General features: G+C 38.1%; 1 protein-coding gene across 3 annotated transcripts in view; it reads right to left on the bottom strand.

The window, feature by feature from the left end:
* Positions 1 to 22,440, bottom strand: part of LOC125237542 (trehalase-like) — a 150,348-nt gene extending 127,908 nt beyond the window's left edge. For 2 of the 3 annotated variants that reach the window (XM_048144665.1, XM_048144669.1), the window contains exon 1: positions 22,209 to 22,440. The gene's annotated coding sequence lies outside the window, so the exon portion shown is untranslated. The remainder of the gene's footprint in view (positions 1 to 22,208) is intronic. The other variant, XM_048144667.1, reaches the window with a different exon arrangement.
* Positions 22,441 to 22,923: the final 483 nt, after the last annotated feature.

The following is a 22,923-nucleotide window of genomic DNA, read 5'->3' on the forward strand; positions in this document are numbered from 1 at the left end:
TTTACCTTACATTTTCAACTAATAATTATGTAAGTAATAGGCCGAATGGAATTATTTAATTTATTTGCCAATATGATTATTTTTCTTTAAAAATGTCTGCTAAATAAGTGGAGCAGGGCACCGTTGTTGAAATATTTGTTACACAAGATGCACAATGCACATACACGTGCATAAGTCATATTTGCATCCGTTTTAGTCATTTTCCTTTAGTTTAGATAGATAATTAAAAATTAAAGGCACTAAATGTATAAACCCTTAAATGCATAGTGATGTATACACCGTGTTTTTTTGTTTTCCGTTAAATTCGACTTGTCGTTAGGTTGGTTATCAGGAACCAGCCTGTATATCACTTTTAGTTAAATTCGCAAAAAAAATTCATCGTTTTCATACATAATAAATGAATTAATTCGTGTGAGAGACCCTTAAGAATAATATTCAAGTTAGTGATTGACGGCACATGGCACATGTCAAAACAAGTAACATTGGGAAGTGGTAAAGGCTGTCACACACGTGTTCAGTAATTATTTTTATGAAGAGTTTTGAATGATTCACGGTTAAAAGGTAATCACGGTCTATATCCCGGTCAATATAAGTCTATTCATTTTATTTTTTTAATAACTCGATAACCGGTAGAGTTAAGACGCTAGTTTCTTAGGGGCACTTGCACCAACGAAAATGGAAGGTTAACCCACCATCCACCACCAACACCATCCGCGCCGCGGTCCTGGGTTCGAATCCCGGTAAGGGCATTTATTTGTGTGATGAGCACTGATATTTGTTCCTCAGTCATGGATGTTTTCTATGTATATAAGTATGTATTTATCTATTTAAGTATGTATATCGTCGCTTAGCACCCATAGTACAAGCGTTGCTTAGTTTGGGGCTAAGTTGATCTGTGTAAGGTGTCCCCAATATTTATTTATTTATTTATTTTATTTTATATGGAATTTGATAGATGACAGCCCACTAACCCTGAGTTAAGTGGTTGGTGCAAGTGGGCCTTAGAGAAATTAATTGTATTTGATCTAAAGAGCCATCCCTATAAGTTAACGGAATTCAATAAAAACAGGGTGTATACGCATAATGAATTTTTGATTCTATTGACAGCATGTCAAAATTCAAATTTGAATAAATCTTTGTCAAGGTCATGCATTTAAGGGCAATTTTATGGCAGTTATTTTGTAATAATTTGGGTTATACGATATATCCAAAGCTACTGTAAATTGGATGACATAGTTTACATAATACTGATTGTTGTATGCATACCATATGTATAGATAGGTAAGCATTCGAGAAAGAAACTGACATCCGGAAAATTGCGGGTCACAAGTCACACCACTCACAACTGGATGAGACTAGCCCAGGACCGGGAGAAGTGGCGTACTAGAAGAGAGGCTAGGCTCAGCAATGGCCGATAAAGGGCTGACATGATGAGATAAATAAAAATATTCCCCTAACTATAGCGAGGAAACTACAACGCAAAAAATGCGTTTATCACTGCTTCCAGTAGTTCCACAGGTGGTAAATCATCTTTATTACTAGATTCACCTACTTTTATCAACTTTAAAGCAGTTAATTTGACTTTATTCAAGGTCAAATTAATTTACCCACTAGTGGATAAAATACGTTTTTACCCGCTGGTATTAAAGGACAAAACACGTATTTCCGAGCTAGTGAGGGAAAAAAAATAGTATTTTAAAGTGTAGTCAGCGCAATGTTTGCAAATCTGGTAACTCCTCTACCAAAGTCAACATGACACAGATCAATCAACGTATGGAATCTGCCATTGCTTACAGCAGCTGAGATGGATAAGCGATACAGCAAACATTATGGATAAACAAACACGGCCAAGTACCCTTGAGCAGTGACTTGTCTACGGGCAAAGAGGATCGAGTATTACAGAGAGTTACTGTCGAAGTAAAATGTGTAATCACAGTGCATAGACTGCCATCTCTTGACACAGGCTTAAAACTTTTGAACCTCAGTTTTGACAATTTGGCCCATATTCTTAGCTTGATATGTTTTAAAATGTCAAATATTAATATTAGCGCCATCTAGCTGAGCGTACCCCAAAGGTGTAATCCCATCTAGGCCACCGTTTCTGTGTGGTACTGAGGTACTTTTTTTTCTAGATTTTATCTGTCTATACGGAGTTATATATGTCTTTGCTACGGGTTATCGTTATCTTTGCTCGAAACCTAGAATCATGAAATAGTACATAATGTATGAAGGGCGGAAGCGGAAAGTGAAGGATTACTCGAGTTACTAAAGCAAACAGCCTCTCGTTCGTATTCGTAATCCTAGCTGACCTTGACATACACAATGTTTTTCATCACACTCGCGAAGTAATAACCAAATTTTAAACTTGAGTACCATCCTAGGCTGGCTTCGAGCGAGAATTAATGTCGCAGTAATACGCGCTACAAGTATGTGCATGTGCATTGTGCATTCGAGGCACTCGCCACCGCTTCAAGCCCGCTGCCAGATGGCTTGGTTTCGACGATGGTGCTGCCCTCCCCCACGTTGGCTAACACTTTTTCCGGAACTTTTTTCTAATTTCAAATTAAATGTATCGTATGTATGTATGTATGTATAAACTCTTTATTGTACAAAACACAAAACACAAATATGACACAGGATAGACAGTACAAAGGCGAACTTATCCCTTTAAGGGATTTCTTCCAGCTAACCTTTGAGTAGGTGAAATGTGATGAAGAATGGTAGACAAATATAGCACTTAGTACAACAGTTTATAGGAAAGCCCATAAAAATATAAAAGAGACTAAAACAAAAAATAATAAAATAAAATTGGAATAAAAGGTACATCAAATATAAAGAATATATAACAATATATATAGTAAATAAATATATATTTATATATAGTATCTATAACTAGTTACAAACAAGTCATCCATGTTCCGATAGCCACAGCTTTTTTAACTGCCCCTTGAGCGAGGCAACGGACTGCGATTTCCTTAAGGACGGAAGCAACTCATTCCAAAGTTGAACCGCTCGCACTGCAAAAGATTTACTATACGCACGGGATTTATGATGAGGTGTTGCCAGTGCAAGATTAGAACTAGAACGTAGACGATGGCCACTACCGTCCGCCATAAATTTAAATTTTTGTGAAAGATAAAGAGGAGACGAAGGATTAAACAGAACATTAAATAGGAGAGAAAGAATATGCAGATCCCTGCGACGGCGGATGGGAAGCCACTTGAGTTGACTGCGAAAGAGGGAAACATGGTCGAATTTCTTTAGCCCGAATATAAATCTTATGCACACGTTCTGGAGGCGTTCAAGTTTGTCAAGCAGTTCCTGTCTTAGATCGAGAAAAGAAATATCGGCATAATCGAGAAGAGGAAGTAAAAGAGACTGAGCCAACATAACCTTAGTCTGATGCGGGAGGAAGTTCTGCAGACGCTTGAGGGAATGTAGAGAGGCAAAAATCTTACGACTTATTTCGGAGACTTGAGGGTCCCATGAAAGCGTTTGGTCCATAACAATACCGAGGTTTTTGACAGTGGAAGAGAACGGAATCGGAGTTCCCTCGAACAATATATCTGGTAGAACCTGGTGAGGCAGTTTGGAGATGGAGTAAGGACTACCAATGATTATTGCTTGCGACTTTGCGGTGTTAACTTTCAGCCCAAACGATGATGCCCATTCACTTATTGCTTCCAAGTCAGAGTTAATTTGGCCTACTAGAGAACTGACGTCGTCAAGGTTTGACGCTGAATATATTTGTAAATCGTCCGCATAAAGGTGATACGAGGATTTCAAACGCTTAGTAATGCTATCAATAAAAATGGAAAATAGTAATGGTGACAGTACACCTCCTTGGGGGACACCGGCCAAAAGTTCAGTCCATTCGGAGACCTTGTCATCAATCCGGACTCGCTGCCGCCTCCCAAAAAGGTAGCTACGGAACCAGGACAGAGATATAGGGGAAAAATTAAGATTATTAAGAAACGCAAGAAGTATATCGAAGTCCACCGTATTAAAGGCACTACTAAAGTCCAAAAGAACCAAGATAGTGACCTTTTTATTTTCAATATTATAACGAATATCGTCAGTGACCTTAACCAATGCTGTGACTGTGCTATGCCCGGGGCGGAAACCCGACTGAAGTGGATTAAAAAGGTTATTTTGGTTGAGATGTGAAGTAAGGCGTCGATTAACAAAGTGTTCAATAACCTTGGAGAGAATAGGCAGAATAGAGATAGGACGAAATTCGGAGATAGAAGAAGGGTTGGAGACTTTTGGGAGAGGAATTACACTCGCGAGTTTCCAGATAGAAGGAAACATACCGGACGAAAAGGAAAAATTAATAATATGAGATATGATGGGGGAGATAAAGTCTGCTACGAGCATAATCATATCTAAACTAAGATTATCCTCCCCAACGGCTTTCGTTTTAAGTGACTTGAGAATAGCATGTGTTTCTTCGGGTGAGATATTACCAAGCTCAAAGGTAGTACAGTTTGGGTGCCGGGAGTTAGCTAGAAGAGCTAAAGATTTTTCTTTTGTAGCAGGGATAAGATTAACGGGCGACGAGCTAAAGTGCAGATTAATATTGTCAAGGTCTGGGACATTCGCAAAATCATTCGGAGCTTTGCCTGTATCGTAATGTACTATTGTATATTTCAGCATTGGTCCCATAATAAATCTATATTTGCTATCAAAAAAAAAAAAAAAAAATTAAACTAATTGTATTGAAATATGTACCTACGCTGACATTTGGAACATTCATCCGGCATCTTGTAATTTTTGACAGGTCGTGGAAGGCCCCACCCCCCACCTAGGTATTCACTTTACCTTTACGTTTATAACCTAACCACAAAATTAAAATTTTGAAAAAACCCCCGACCGTGACATAGTGGGCCGATTTTCATAAACATAGCTAAGAACACTCCCGACTAACTCAGCTTTCAAACAAAAAAAAACTAAATCGAATGTCTGTCTGTCTGTATGTGTGTGTGTGTGTGTGTCAGTGGCATCGTAGCTCCCGAACGGATGGACCGATTTAGATTTAGTTTTTTTTTTGTCTGAAAGCTAAGTTAGTCGGGAGTGTTCTTAGCCATGTTTCATGAAAATCGGTCCACTATGTCGCGGTCGGGGGTTTTTCAAAATTTAAATTTTGTGGTTAGGTTATTAATATCTACTCTTTGATCAGACTGTATGTATGTATATAAAATAACGTTTCACCGTGACCTAGCCTTGAATGCCGCTATCTATTAACGTATCTGCAAAACACCAATTATACTAATAATCTATTTGAAGGTTCACACCCATATACGCGGCCCCGGTAGGCCTAAGTCCGTTTTCACATTATCCGATCCGATATCGGATGTCGGAAGGATTTCAAAGGAAAAAATCATAGATGGCGGCGTAAATGTATGGGCTATCGGTCCGACATCCGATATCGGATCGGATAATGTGAAAACGGACTTAGGCCTACCGGGGCCGCGTGCCTTGGACAGTGAGATATAGTAAAATACGGAACCCTAAAAATGTTTGCTAGTTTTAAACTAATAACATACATACAAAAAAAAAACATTCAGTCGAATTGAGAACCTCCTCCTTTTTTGAAGTCGGTTAAAAATCAGTATCAGTGGCGAGGCGTGAAGATTTTCATTAGTAAAGCCGGAGGGGTTCTTGCGATCTGTTTTGTACGGACTTCTACAGACACTGCAGAATTTTAGGGAACCCGTTAGCCCCAACTAACAAAAATTAGTCTTATAGTGGCTTATAATGCCAAAAATAGTACTCTTATAATAACCTTGTAAACCCTTTACAAGAGGGCATTTGGGCACACCTTATAAGGCCAAAAACCTTATATCCCCCTTGTAGTTGCTATATTATTAGCTTTCTTATCTTGTACGTGCTTTATTATGGCATGCAATAAGAAAGTTAACCTTATAATGGTAAGAAAAGTGCTTTTAAAAGGCTAATGTACTAATAAGAATCATATTTAAAGCTTTAATAAAGGCAATTATACTTGTAAGAATCATATTCAAAGCTTTAATAAGGGCAATAGCTCTTGTACACGTTTTGCGATCATCAGATATAAGGGAGTAAAACTCATAACGGCGAAACAGGATGCTGTTTTAAAAGTTTATTGTGCTTTTCGTAGTGATTTATGTGTACATCATCATCAAGTCATCCATTTTGCAAGTTAGTAAACGGTAAGTTAACTTTTACATATTACAATTATTTGCTTATTTATTATGAAAACTGTGTGGGAATCCAATTTCATGGTGAAATGTGATATAAAATGTGTTGTATTATTAATGCACCCTTGTATTTCAACGGTTTTGTACTAAAAATGCGGTTAGTTAATTTTGACATGTCTTAAGCAAGGCTGTTATAAGAGTAAAAGCAGTAAGCACATCATTTACAAATACTCTATAAGAGTAAACACTTTATAATAGCCACCGGTGTTACTTAAGATTCGCCATTTTATATATCTTTAGGGTTCCTTCTCACAATTAGTGAAATCCCGAACCTTACCATCTAGTTAAATATTTGTAACGGATACCAGTTAAAAATTCATAACGTTATCGTTAGAGAGCAGATTTCAGGTAGCGATTTAAATATTAATATGAATATGACTCGCATACAATATTTATTATTTTTTCTACACACGAAAAAATGTATGGGAACATAAAAACAAAACCCATTTTGGATGCTTTTGTGAATATTGGGCAAAAATTATAATGATAATAAAAAAAATAAAAAAAATATTTATTTATACTTATTTCTTTGCAACCTGCCACTGCAATGTCACAGTTTCGTTTTCTTTCAACCCCTTATTTGCCAAGAGTGGCACTGAAGCTTTAGTAGTTTCATGTGTTCTGCCTACCCCTTTATGGGATACAGGCGTGATTGTATGTATGTATGTTATTTCTTTAATATTTCTTCTGCGCACTGCACAGTAAAAACTTCTATTATGGCTCAAAGAATATAAAAATGAAAATAATTCGCTTCCTATATATATTTAAATTGAAAGTCCATTATTTAGAATAAAATACTTTTTTTTAAATGTAGTTTGTTGAAAAAATAACATTAATTTAATCTAATTATTCAGTGAAGTTTGTGGTGTGCGATGTAGGTAATAATAATAACATGACATGTATTTAAAAAATTGCACTAGTCATATCCATATTAATATTTAAATCGCTACCTGAAATCCGCTGTCTAGTTATCATGTACTTGGCGCAAAACTTTGAAATTGCATTTTTGTTCGAAAGACCGTTCTTTTTAAACCGGTATTTTGGGGAACGCTTTGATAAAGGTTTGGTTCGATTAACCGGCATAGAACAAAATAAAACCGTGTAGTGATGTAGTCCGCAGCATGTCAGGTAATACTGATATTTTCAATATTTCATTAGGAAGTTATACCTAGAATTTTCAATTTAAAACAAACTTGTGCCTCGGAATATTTAATCTTCTGGTGCCTTATTTTATTACTTCCTATTGATTTATTGTAAATACTGAGTCAAATACTCTATTTGATATTGGTTATTGTTACAGAATCTGTGGATGAGATACATAGTCAGCCGTTTTTAGTGACGTGAAGATGACAACTCTTCTCCTCCTCTTAGTAAGTAAGTGCTATTGAAAACCACAGACGATTTCAGTACCGCCATCACAATGGACTTTGTGTCGATAACTATAAACAGCCTAGCCTAAGACTTCAAATTTTTTTTTTTATTACAGATGAACTACAAAACGTCACATATTCTGATGGAGAAAATCAGTCACAATCATTACTTACACCCAAAAATAAGCCCGGAGTGGTGGATCAAAAAACATGCAAAATGGAAGAGGACGCAGGAAATAGTTTAGGTTGTAAGAAAATCACACCAAGCAAAGATGGCGCTGATAATTCAAAACAAGAAAACGAAAATCAATATATCTTTTGTGAATTTGATGAAGACCTCGATAAAGGAAACTACTTATTATTTTGGAAATATACTGATAGGTTAATTACAATTTCTACCACCGTGTAGCAGGCGCTCTGAAGAATATATATTATATTATATATATCATATTTTGAAGTATGTAGACTCATTGAAACAGCAACATCGTGAGCAATAGAACTGAAAATATTAATCTTATAAAGTTACTTGTATCGGTTTGGTTTCGTTGCACATAAATAAATATCTTAAAAACAGTGAGTTTGTCTTTATTTGTCCTCAATTTTAATCTGTCTTAGTCCCAAAAGGACTACATATAAAATCGGTTTCTTCTTAAAATAGCCGAACATTGTATTCACTTATTCAGATCGTCCAACATTCACAATGATAATCCGCAATAAAAGATTTTTTTAATTCAGACCAAAGTCCATAAAGTAAGGAATACACTTTTGGAACTTATTCTAATAAAGTTAATCTTAAAAATTAATATTAGTAGGTACTGATGGATAAAAAAACTGAGTGCCTTGGTAATAGTCTCTTATACGCTCAGTTATGTATAATTGGCCACCTCCGAGTGCATGCTAGTCTGGTATAACCGGTGGACACTCTATTTAATAATGTAAACATTGTAAAACATGGAAACAATGGACCAGTTACATTTGCCCTCCAGTCGAGATCTGCCCCGCGGCCCCGCTGTATATACCTTAACATTTTTCACCGCAGAGCTACAGACACCTTAAATAAGAACAAAAAATATAATTATTAAGCTAAATCCAAACTCAATTCATCATTTAACGATATACCTGTATTACTGTCACTGCTGCTTGCCTGCATATTCTTATAATTATTCCATAATGGCATCCTCTACGGAACCACTAATCGATAAGTTGGGATCAGATTGTTCACATTCGCTGGATTTTCAAAATGACGAATCAAGTTTTACAAAAACTTTTAATACGACACTTTCAAGAATAATGCCTTTATAATTATTGTATAAGAGAAAATGTATTGTTTTAATTCTTTTAAACACTTTATAAAATGCTATAATTTGTTTGCTGGATAGACGTTTTATAATATGCTCCTATGAGGCATAAAGCATCATAGTTATCTTATGCATTACTTTTATAAGAATAATTGGCCATAACAAAAGCTTTTATAGTGCTTTGAATATTATACAGCGAAAAGGCATTTTAAATGGCTTCTATAAGAATACATATTTTTAAACCCTTATTGCAGTCATATAAATTGGACTTATTAACGTGTACATGGCCAAGTTATAAGAGTAAATGTACTATTGGCCAAATCCTCTTATAATGAGCTACTATAAGAGTAAATATTTTTAAACCCTTATTGCAGTCATATAAATTTGACTTATTAACGTGTACATGGCCAAATTATAAGAGTAAATGTACTATTAGGCCAAATTCTCTTATAATGAGCCGCTATAAGGAACTCTGGCATAATGAATGCTATTTTAAAACTACTATGAGTGTTTAGCCCTTATAGATTGATTTTATAAGGATATTTTGTTTGTTGGGAGGAATCGAAGTCAAGCCCAAGCTCAGATGGTTAGACGGCGTATACCAGGACATCAGGACCCTAGGAGTGAAAAGTTGGAGAAGGAAGGCCACAAATAGATCGGACTGGAGAGACCTGCTTGACCAGGCTAAGGCCCACCCGCGGCTGTAATGCCTCAGATGATGATGATGATGATGTTAGGAATCGAGTTGTATCGACGCTACGCCACTGATAGGTATAGATAGATAGATAGATAGAATACTCTTTATTGGCACACCTCACAAGAGATACAGAAAAAAGATACAGCGGAGACAAAGCAAATGATTATAAATAGAGGCAGACAACAGGCGGTCTTATCGCTAAAGAGCGATCTCTACCAGACAACCTTTGGGTATCGGAAATAAAAAAAACATAATCAGAAAGAGTAGGTGCTTCGAAATGAAAAATCATACTTATTCTAATTTCCAACACACAAATTGAATAAACATACACATATAAGAGAATATAAATAGACTTACATAAACATACTTAAGATAGATGTTTGAATTGATCAATAATGATACTAGTTCAAGTCTAATTAAAATTAGACGTAATATGCGGTATATGGGTGTGAACCTTCAAATAGATTATTAGTATAATTGGTGTTTTGCAGATACGTTAATAGATAGCGGCATTCAAGGCTAGGTCACGGTGAAACGTTATTTTATATACATACATACAGTCTGATCAAAGAGTAGATATTAATAACCTAACCACAAAATTTAAATTTTGAAAAACCCCCGACCGCGACATAGTGGACCGATTTTCATGAAACATGGCTAAGAACACTCCCGACTAACTTAGCTTTCAGACAAAAAAAAAACTAAATCTAAATCGGTCCATCCGTTCGGGAGCTACGATGCCACTGACACACACACACACACACATACAGACAGACAGACATTCGATTTAGTTTTTTTTTGTTTGAAAGCTGATGTGTATGTTTATTCAATTTGTGTGTTGGAAATTAGAATAAGTATGATTTTTCATTTCGAAGCACCTACTCTTTCTGATTATGTTTTTTTTATTTCCGATACCCAAAGGTTGTCTGGTAGAGATCGCTCTTTAGCGATAAGACCGCCTGTTGTCTGCCTCTATTTATAATCATTTGCTTTGTCTCCGTTGTATCTTTTTTCTGTATCTCTTGTGAGGTGTGCCAATAAAGAGTATTCTATCTATCTATCTATCTATACCTATCAGTGGCGTAGCGTCGATACAACTCGATTCCTAACATCATCATCATCATCATCTGAGGCATTACAGCCGCGGGTGGGCCTTAGCCTGGTCAAGCAGGTCTCTCCAGTCCGATCTATTTGTGGCCTTCCTTCTCCAACTTTTCACTCCTAGGGTCCTGATGTCCTGGTATACGCCGTCTAACCATCTGAGCTTGGGCTTGACTTCGATTCCTAACGGGTTCCCTAAAATTCTGCAGTGTCTGTAGAAGTCCGTACAAAACAGATCGCAAGAACCCCTCCGGCTTTACTAATGAAAATCTTCACGCCTCGCCACTGATACTGATTTTTAACCGACTTCAAAAAAGGAGGAGGTTCTCAATTCGACTGAATGTTTTTTTTTTGTATGTATGTTATTAGTTTAAAACTAGCAAACATTTTTAGGGTTCCGTATTTTACTATATCTCACTGTCCAAGGCACGCGGCCCCGGTAGGCCTAAGTCCGTTTTCACACTAGCCGATCCGATATCGGATGTCGGAAGGATTTCAAAGGAAAAAATCATAGATGGCGGCGTAAATGTATGGGCTATCGGTCCGACATCCGATATCGGATCGGATAATGTGAAAACGCACTAAGAAGCGCTGGCTACGTCGTGAGAGCGGTCATGCAAGAGAACAATTTCAGACCTAAGGAGAGAATTAGGCGAAATGGAGAATTAAAGCCTCCGCCACACATAAAGCGTTTTGATAGCGTAGCGTTAGCGAAGCGCAATGATAGCGGTGCGCCGGCGGAACGCTGGCGTTCCGCTCGCAATCCGCGCGCATTCCGCTCGCAATCCGCGCTCGTTAGTTCCCGCCGGCTTCCGCTGGGCGCAACGCCAGCGTTCGTCCGGCGCACCGCTATTAATGCGCTCCGCTAACGCTAACGCTCCGTCTACGCTCTCAAAACGCGCATGTGTGGCCGAGCTTTAAGACAGCAGGAAAGCGGATCCTAGCGTTAGTGCGTTTTCACATTATCCAATCCGATATCGGCTGTCGGAAGGATTTCAATTGTAAAAATCAAAGATGGCGGCTTAAATGTATGGGATATCCGTCCTACATCCGATATCGGATCGGATAAAGTGAAAACGCAGGCCGGGAAATCGCTAGGTTGAAGAAGTTAATTCGGGGATTTCGAAAATGGCTCTAACGATACGATTTCGATGAAATTTGCTATATTGGTGCTAAGTGATAACAGCGAAGTAGCGATCTAGCTAGGTGTCAACACTCAACAGCAAGCAACGCTAGATCTCCTTCCAATTCTGACCCGCAAGTCAGTTTCTAAGATTACTATCATGATAATGTATAACCATATCCTAGAGGCTAGGTACAGTCGAGTTCATAAATATGTGTACATTTCTTCACCTTAACTCGTTACAATAAGGCAGCGTCCCCACTTATGCGTCGCGTGTCTCGGGGCGCGCAACGGACGTCTCCGCCACGCCGCATGAATGTAATTCAAAAAACGTCTCCTCAGTACATTTTGTATAGGAAGGACGTAAGACGCGCCTCAGGTGGCGTGGCGGCGGCGTGGCGCGCGCCGCGCCACCTGGGGGCGCGGAGACGTCCGTTGCGCGCCGCAAGACACGCGACTCCCAAGTGGGGTCGGTCCCTTAGGTGCTAAAATGTAGTCGACCAAAAAAGTGGTTGAGGTTCGTTTAAACGTCATGAGACAACAAGGTCGATTTCCCCTTGCAATAATATTATGTCAGTAACAATTGTTCTCTCTATAATTATATGATACTTACGTCATGCCATGTGTCAAGTCAACCTTACCGATCATTAGAGCTCGCAGAAACTTTTGTCAAAACTGGTAGACCACTTTCTTGGTCGACTGTACATATATTTATGATCTCGACTGTACAAATTCGCTTTTATCAAACAACATCTAATCACAATATCTTTGAACTTTGATAGCCAATTTAATCACACCTAATTGAAATTCAGAATTCATAGGACATTTTGCTTTTTATTACCTCGGACTAGGGCTGAATTTACCAAAGCAGACCATTGACGCAGTTGGTATGACGTCAGAGACGAAATTGATCTAAATAAATCGATCTATATTGACTCAATTAGTTGTTTTTGTTTGTTTTGAGAACTTTAGCCTCTATTTTCAAGACCAATATTGTGTTCATAGATAATAAAGGCCATGGATTACAAAAGTATTTTAAACAGCGAAATCCAGATTTTAAATTAAAAGGAGCTAAATATTTTATCATAATATCGGAAATAGTTTTCTATTTCCTTCTGAAATCACTGCGTCATATACATACAACTAAGTCCCTCGCCTCGTCTGTCCGTGTTGTAGGATAACAAATAAGGAGACGAAGTTCATGCCATAGAGAATGATCGTTTCCAACGTTGTAATTTCGTGGCAGCGTTGATGACCTGAATCTCTAAAGGGAAATTAACTAAAAATATTTAAGAAAAAGCTTTATTATGATATGAACCGTCTGAGAATCTGCATGAAAATGTGTACTGTAAGAGAGACGGCCGGCCTATCGGTGAAGGGCATCCATTAAATCACTTCAAATGGGAAACTATAGAGGTATATTTTTATTCCATGGGAGCTAAATTACAACTATGCCCGATCGCTGCTTCTATTCGAATGCCCCGTCAAGTGTTCGTTCTCCTTGACGTTTATACATTATTCTAAATTCAAATCGGGAACCACGGCCCAGTCACCGAACATCAAATGCTGTAAAACGTTTCATTCCGTATATGAAACCTTTTACATCTCTTTACTGTCACTCAGCTAGCCACGCTGGTGCGCGCTACCATGAAATGAAACCATTGTGTACTAATATGTATTCTGTGCCATTGTTTCCAATCACTGGTCTTTAATGTAATCTACCTTTTGCGAATACCAGTATAACAAGTTTTTCTTAGATGGCGACGAATAATAAATAGATGGTCAAGGACACGCATAATTAATTCATTTGACGACCGGTCTGGCGCAGTCGGTGGTGACCCTGCCTGCTACGCCGCGGTCCTGGGTTCGAATCCCGGTAAGGGCATTTATTTGTGTGATGAGCACAGATATTTGTTCCCGAGTCATGGATGTTTTCTATGTATATAAGTATTTATATATTATATATATCGTTGTCTGAGTACCCACAACACAGGCCTTCTTGAGCTTACCGTGGGCCTCAGTCAATCTGTGTAAGAATGTCCTATAATATTTATTTATTTATTTATTCATGATGACATTTCTGTCATTAAATTGACTGAAAGTTTCAATGTCGAGTCAAGGGCATTTGGATGATGTCAGATTGTCGCTTAGGTTGGAAATACAAGACACGATATCCATTTAAACGGCATGCGTGCAACGTGCATGAAGTTTGAGAGTGAATAGCTTTTTACAATATTTCACAAATTGTTGAGCAAATTAACCCACCCTAACCTAACCCACCTAACCCATCGTGCAGCGCGCAGGCGCAACAAGATGGCGTCGACCCAAGAATGACAAATGGGCGCGTTCAAGTTATATTATGGACGTGTTGCACGTTTGCGTCCGTGGCCCACAAATGGTGTCGCCGGAAGACCAGCGCTGACTGTATGGTTAGCATTATGCTGAGGCGGGACCATTTCGTGGTAAACGATAATTTTTATATTATGTTCTAATAATTAAATGTTTGTATTTTTAATACCTATTGTAATTTACCACGAATAAACGATTTCTATTTCTATTATTTCTATTAAATTGGGCATACAAATACCCACCTAAAAATGTAAAAAAAATATTGGGTACACCTTACTCAGATCAACCTAGCCCCAAACTAAGCAAAGCTAGTACTATGGGTGCTAGGCGACGATAAACTTATATAGATAAATACATACTTATATACATAGAGAACACCCATGACTCAAGAACATATGTCTGTGTTCGTAGCACAAATAAATGTCCTTACCGGGATTCGAACCCGGGACCGCGGCTTAGCAGGCAGGGTCACTACGCGCCAGGTCAGACCGGTCGCCATGTGAATGATGAAATCAATTTCTAAACCAAAAGTGCAAAAAACTGTGTTAATGTACATTTTACAAAGGCTCTAGTGTTAGTCTACCACATAACGACTGTATTCCCAAAAGGGGTTGGCAGAAAACATCTTAACTGGTCAAGTTTCAGTGCCAATGTCGGCCAATGTGATTGCAGTGACAGTTTGCTATTGTAATAGCTTTATTTGACGTTCATATGCGCATCGTGATATGCCTACTTGAAAAATAAATATTTCATTTTCATTTTCATTTCATTTCATTTCAGTGCTAGCCCATTGCCACACCACAATTGAACCCATATCCCACAATCGACTTCAGACTCCCACGGGAAAGATGTGAAATTCTTAACCCGTCACCACTTGTTTTGAGTTTGCCACTGTATGGTAAGTATTAAAAATATATATATATACTACGTCGGTGGCAAACAAGCATAATTAGGCTCTTTAGACTAAGACTAGCTTTATTATAGGATTAATATTTTGCATGCCTTGTGGCGTAATATTATGCACTCATGAATTTGTAACGCACCAACATGACCTGTATTGTTATCTGTGTGTATTAGCAAATAAACAAATACAAATACATAAGGTCCGCCTGATGAAAAGCGGTCACCGCAACCTATGGACGCCTGCAACTCAATTGGTGTCAGTGTCACACTCCCTTTTGCTCTCTTAAGTACACACCAAAAAGGAGTGTACAGCAAGTTCTAGGGAGGGTTCAGGTTGCCGACGACTCAAAGGACAATAGACGGAACAAATTAGTTCCGTAGGTTCCCCCGTCATCAGCACACCGCACCCTCGTTGAGCTCTGGCAGCCTTACTCACCGGCAGGAACACAACACTATGAGTGAGGATCTAGTGCTATTTGGCTTCGGTCTTCTGTAAGGCGGAGGTACTTCCCCAGTTGCGCTCTGCTCTAGATTCAAGCGAGATGATATCCGCTATGATGTGCACTACCACACAAAGCGGAGTATCATTAAAAATCGTATCCCTTTTACGAAAGGTCTTTGAGGAACAGATATAACCCTCCCCACGGCGCTAGGGCGTCACAAAAGTAAACTAACGTGAAGATTCGGACAGGACAATCACATAGTGCATAACTGCATAGCTGCGATTGCGCCATTTTATCCAAAGTCCGTTTGCCTTTGCGCAGTGCGTGACGCAGCGCGCGTCGACCAATAGCAGCGCGCCACAATTATCGACGCAACAATTATCACTGTGTCGTGCCTAAAACTGGATTACTGATTACATTAGCCCTTATTATGAGGTGATTTGAACGCGGCAACAACCATGAGTTTGATTTACAATGAATAGCGTTGAGTTTTTAATGATTCACCCGTGATCATGATGCATGCAACTGCGTCGAAATATCGGGACCTCAATAAAAATCAAAAAGGTAATCACGGTTTATATCCCGGTCAATATAACTGTAGCGTTAGTGCGTTTTCACATTTTCCGATCCGACCGATATCCTATACATTACAGGCGCCATCTTGGATTTTTTCTATTGAAATCCTTCCGACATCCGATATCGGATCGGATAATGTGAAAACGCACTTATTCTTAAAGTCAATTGCGCCACGTCTGTCATCGGTCAATTGGTCCATTTTTAACCCCCGACGCAAAAATGACGGGGTGTTATAAGTTTGACGTGTCTGTCTGTCTGTGGCATTGTAGCTCCCGAACGGATGAACCGATTTAGATTTAGTTTTTTTTTGTCTGAAAGCTGAGTTAGTCAGGAGTGTTCTTAGCTATGTTTCATAAAAATCGGTCTACTATGTCGCGGTCGGGGGTTTTTCAAAATTTTAATTTTATAATAACCTAACCACAAAATTACTATTAATACTATCTTTATATTAATGGCAGTCTGGCCAAACCAGTTGGCACAATTTTTCCAACGGTTGCACCACGTCTGTCATAGTTAAAGTAGTCGATTTAGGTAGGTATGACAAGTATATATTTTACTGCTGATTGACGTTAAGTAGTCAGTTAAATATGGTTGGTGCAACTGGGCCTTTGCTTCTTCAGTTTCCTTCTTCGAATGCACAACACAATAGCATGAAAACATGATGCATACAATCATACATCGCCCTAGATATTGAGTTGGAATACTTACCCCCTTATTCATAAACGTACACTAAAGTTATCAAGCCGATGAAGTTATTTTGTCCCTTTCTATCACACCAATATGTCGAAAAGACACAAACGAACTTTATAGGCTAGATAACTTTAGAGTACGTTTATGAATAAGGGGGTATGAATCTTGATAGCCGTTGCACAGGAGAGAAATAACAAGGCACAAACATATTATCTAACAATAAAGAACTATAAGCTGACAACACCTTTATATAATATAAATGTTTCACTCACACTATAGCCCTACCAGTGAGTATGTAACAATAACCGAACTCAAACGTCTCAATTGTCTCAAACCATATGTGTTTGCTTAGGTATTTTGCATACCTACATACGCAGTTGAAAAGGCAACCATTGTCTTTTTTATCGACATTTTTAAGGAAAAAAACAAAATACGTACATAGGGTAGACAGAGCACATTAAACTGCTCTTTCAGTGCCACTCTTAGCAATTTAGGGGTTGAAAGAAAAAAAATTGTGATTACACATATTGAAGTAACAGAATGAACAATTAACCCATATCCTAGTCGATTTCTACAACATCCACGGGAAGAAAAGGGGATGGTGAAAATCTTAACCCGTCACCACACGATGTTTGCCACTGTGTGCTATAAAAAAAATGTTTGCACACATACGAGTACGCAGAAATTTTAGACATTTTACGAAAGGAGTTTGAGCAACTGATTTATATTTAACTAGCTTTTGCCTGCGGCTTCGCTCGCGTTAGAAAGAGACAAAAGGTAGCCTATGTCACTCTCCATCCCTTCAACTATCTCCACTTAAAAAATCACGTCAATTCGTCGCTCCGTTTTGCCGTGAAAGACAGACAAACAGACAAACACACTTTCCCATTTACAATATTAGTATGGATTTTACCGTTGTCTGGAAGATCGCTCTTGTTATTACCTTTGTAGTATATGTTGTATTCCTTTATGCTTTAGAACATTTTTAGGGTTCCCCAGTCAACTAGGAACCCTTATAGTTTCGCCATGTCTGTCTGTCCGTCCGTCCGTCCGCGGATAATCTCAGTAACCGTTAGCACTAGAAAGCTGAAATTTGGTACCAATATGTATATCAATCACGCCAACAAAGTGCAAAAATAAAAAATGAAAAAAAAATGTTTTATTAGGGTACCCCCCCTACATGTAAAGTGGGGGCTGATATTTTTTTTCATTCCAACCCCAACGTGTGATATATTTTTGGATAGGTATTTTAAAATGAATAAGGGTTTACTAAGATCATTTTTTGATAATATTAATATTTTCGGAAATAATCGCTCCTAAAGGAAAAAAAAGTGCGTCCCCCCCTCTAACTTTTGAACCATATGTTTAAAAAATATGAAAAAAATCACAAAAGTAGAACTTTACAAAGACTTTCTAGGAAAATTGTTTTGAACTTGATAGGTTTAGTAGTTTTTGAGAAAAATACGGAAAACTACGGAACCCTACACTGAGCGTGGCCCGACTCGCTCTTGGCCGGTTTTTTAAACTATGTTATTTGTTCAATATCATTTTTTATTGTATTTCAACGCCATAATATGTTGTAGGCAGAGTAACAAAACGCCTTTTAAATGGCCGACCGGAGCGGAGGAGGGCAGCAGAGGTAAAGGCAAGCCCAAGCTGAGATGGTTGGGACGGCGTATACCAGGACATCAGGACCATAAAGGAGTGAAAAGTTGGAGAAGGGAGGCCACAATTAGATCGGACTGGACTGGAGAGAACTGCTTGAGGCCCAGCCGAAGCTGTAATGCCTCAGATGATAATGTTGAATATGTTGGAATATGTTGCAGACACCGACAACCGACGGTAGCACAGTCAGCACTCGCGGCGGGTCAAAAGTCCAACTCAGTTGCACAACCAGCGCATACGCCGGTGAACGTGACGGCGGCCGCGTCGACCAATGAGAGCGCGACGCGAGGAGGCGCGGCGCTGACGCACGGATGACGCAATTCCATGTTATTCCGGGAAAATGCTTTTTATCGAAAATATTGTTTTTCCTTAAGCTTAAGTGGGACTGCGGGGACTGGGGTATGTCTGCCGTATGAAACTGGAAAAGTAGGCCAAAATAAATAGACTGCCCAACAGGGGGACACAAAAAGAGGCAAAGAAAAAAATCACGAGTTCTGTCGGTACAGGCGATGGCGGGACGCAAAATAGTGCGAAAATGCCGATAAAGGGTTGACATATATTTTTCAGTACAGATGGTGGTTTTTTACGCACTAGTGGGAAAAGTGGTTCATTATATGTCCATCTGTACTGAAAAACGTCGTACGATACACGTGCGTAAAGGAAATTTGAAACTCGTGTCGATTTAAAACACCCCCTTAGCCCTTAGGTAATTATCGCCACTCGTTTCGAACTTCCTTTTTAGGGTTCCGTAGCCAAAATGGCAAAAACGGAACCCTTATAGTTTCGTCATGTCCGTCTGTCCGTCTGTCCGTCTGTCCGTCTGTCCGTCTGTCACAGCCGATTTACTCGGAAACTATAAGTACTACAGTGATGAAATTTGATGGGAATATGTGTTGTATGAACCGCTACAAAATTATGACACTAAATAGTAAAAAAAAGAATTGGGGGTGGGGCCCCCCATACATGTAACTGAGGGATGAAAATTTTTTTTTCGATGTACATACCCGTGTGGGGTATCAATGGAAAGGTCTTTTAAAATGATATAAAGTTTTCTAAAAAACATTTTTCTTAAAGTGAACGGTTTTTGAGATATCAGCTCTCAAAGTCGTAAAAAGTATGTCCCCCCCCTCTATTTTTATAACTACGGGGTATAAAATTCTAAAAAAAATAGAGGTGATGCATGCTAATTAACTCTTTCAACGATTTTTGGTTTGATCAAAGTATCTCTTATAGTTTTTGAGATAGGTTGATTTAACTGTAATTTTGGTTAAGTTATTGGTTTATTATATTTGCTGCTACGGAACCCTTTGTGCGCGAGCCCGACTCGCACTTGGCCGGTTTTTTACGTACTTGTATCGTAATGTACTATTTCAAAAATTGTTTTCTGGCTATGCAACACATACTCCGTACCCACAGCAGTTGCAGTGGTGACCTCTATCATTATAATTTTAATTGTGTTGATATAATAATAATTTATTCATTGCTACAAATTAAATCAATTGAATTAATATCATTCCAACATGCCGCAGCAACATTCATAAAAAAAACATTGATTGAAAATTAGACAATATAATAACAAAAAAAACAAAAGTATAAGGAAAAATTAATGTTTGTAGGACTTCTAGGATTCAGAAGCTGGGTCTTCAGGAATTTCAGGTGTTCAGGATGGGTGGAGGAAATACCTAAAAAGATAAAAATATTTTGCACAAACCAAAATGTATAAGTAAAGATAAAGAGGGGAAAGTAAGACTAAGTAGCTACCGTCTAGAAATTTTCATAACAACACCGCACTAGTTGACTATGAGTAAATTGCCGCACTTTAGTTGGTCTATTCTAGAATAGACCAACTAAAATGGAAATGGACAGGTCATATGATGCTCTCGAAAGAAGGAAAACGGAGTAAAGAGATCACTAACTAGTACCCCAGAGGATACAGCCGCAAGAAAGGCCCACAGCTCTGTAGATGGGAAGACGAAATAATACTAACAGCGGGACCATTCTGGAGAAGAGCAACCATCGACAGGACACACTGGAGGGATTTAGAGGCCTTTGCCAGGAGGCAAACTGAATTACGAGACTTAATTTAAAAACTAAAGAATGGATATAAAATAAGAACCAAAATATGAAACTTAACTTTAATTCCAACAATGAAAATTGAAACTTAACTTAAAACTCAGCAAGAAAGGCTATTTTAATTTAATTTAAATTGCCGCACTGAAGGTGTTAAGTCATGTTCTTTTGAATAAACTATCATTCAATGATTGTAATACCTGTAATATTTTAACATCTATCTATTAAGCGCCTATTTTTCTGAATTAGAGTTTATCTCTTAATTCAGTGTGCCGCTTGGTAAAGGCCTCTTCTAGCTCTTTCCACATGGGCCATGATCCTTAAGTACAGGCCCGCTGTGAGTTTGAGTTCATCCTCCCATCTTGTTTGAGGTTTCTTTTGGCCATATCTGCAGCCTTTAGGGTATAATTCTTTATAAATGTTCCTATGTCTATCTTTTTCATGAAATTCAGAAAACTTTATTGTACATACATATTACATACATACAATCACGCCTGTGTATCCCAACCTTATTGAAATTTAACATATCAAATTATATTCCTTATTAACAAACAAAAATGTTAAAATGATATAAATAAATAATGAATGGTTCAGAGCTGAAGGTGAATCAAATCATATATCCTTTAGCACTTATGAAGTTATGACTTAAAAACGGAAAAACTTAATAATGTATAAATAAAATAAATAACAATACATATGTACCTAGACTCCTTAACTCAAATAATCTTTTTAATTTAAGATTAGCAGTTAAGTTCATAAATGCATGAATGTTTCTTAGAAATAAACAGATTTTTTTTACATGTAGCACATTAAGGGCCAGTTGCTGACAACCAACACTTGACAGACACATCATCGTCATGCAGCAGACGTCTATGGAACTTCCCATACAATAAAATTTTATGATTGCTTTAATGGTGACAGACGGTTTGATGCAACCGGCCCTAATTTGAAGTTTTAATGGATCCAATTAGAATTGCTAATATATGTGACACTAGATATAAAATATATTAGTCATTGTAATTTGGATTTCAATTCAAATTTTAGAATGAAATCAGTTCATTAGCCACTCCCAATCAGAATAAAACAAGCAATAAACTTCCTTGAAACCAAGTGATAGCACTCAGTTCATTAAAATTATAAACACAGTCTCTCAAACTACAAACACAGACAAACTGTCCATTGAAAAGAATGTACAGGCAGGCAATTATGGTCGCGCGATAAGTGATAAAATAGCAGGCCGTCCCTATCGCACTATTTCTAAGTGTGATAGGGACGGCCTGATATTTTATCGTCTATCGCGCGACCATGCTTCCCGTACAGATGTAGTGCAAAAAGAGTTGCCTTCGTATTGTTACGGAAACGTACGAACGTGTCATGCTATTTCAGTCAGTCTCAGTACAAGATGTACTGACATTGACTGAACTAGCATGACAAATACGAACGTTTCCGAAGGAAACCCTTTTCGCACTACGTCTGTAATACTTACCTATAATCACAAAAGTCACTAGAAATGAAAATGGACTGTCATTTTAATTAAAACAAGAGAACATAAGGAAGTAGTAACAAGAATCGCTGTCTCTGCCATACCTTCTCATGAACTTGGGTATTGAGCCATTAAAATATTGATTGAACGAATTTGAAACACGAAACAAATATTAAACTAAGAAAATAATCCAAAACTTACATGGGAAAAATCTCGAGTTCGAAATTCAAAATAGATCTCGTGCGTTTTGGTTTCACAGCACTGGAATACACTGATGGAACCACAGATCCAAATGTTTTCTTTAATACACTACAAAGTCACGATATTTCAGCACAGAGCGTTTCAGTAATTCTGTAATAATTTTCTTTCAGCAAAATTATTTCGACTCACAAATCGCGTTCGCAAACTCGATCGATCTGTCAAACAGCTGATGTGATGTTGCGTTGCTATGCGGCTATGGCTATTTTATTTTATTGCCGTATTTCATTTGACAGATCGTGGGTTGCCTGGTTAATGAAATAAATCCCCACAAAACAATTGCAAAAAGGGGCAAATTTTGCTATACAAAAAACAAATAAAAGGCAAGACGACGACCGGTCTGGCTCAGTCGGTAGTGACCTTGCCTGCAGTGCCTGCTAAGCCGCGGTCCTGGGTTCGAATCCCGATAAAGGCATTTATTTGTGTGATGAGCACAGATATTTGTTCCTGAGTCATGGATGTTTTTTATGTAAGTATATAAGTATGTATTTATCTATTTAAGTATGTATATGGTCGCTTAGCACCCGTAGTACAAGCTTTGCTTAATTTGGGGCTAAGTTGATCTCTGTAAGGTGTCCCCAATATTTATTTATTATTCATATTTTATAAGAAATGAAGGAGTAAACTCTCCTATGCTCTTGCTAATGTGAGTAAGTAT

The sequence above is a fragment of the Leguminivora glycinivorella genome, chromosome 21 (genome assembly GCF_023078275.1).
Source record: "Leguminivora glycinivorella isolate SPB_JAAS2020 chromosome 21, LegGlyc_1.1, whole genome shotgun sequence".
Classification (NCBI taxonomy): Eukaryota; Metazoa; Arthropoda; class Insecta; order Lepidoptera; family Tortricidae; genus Leguminivora; species Leguminivora glycinivorella.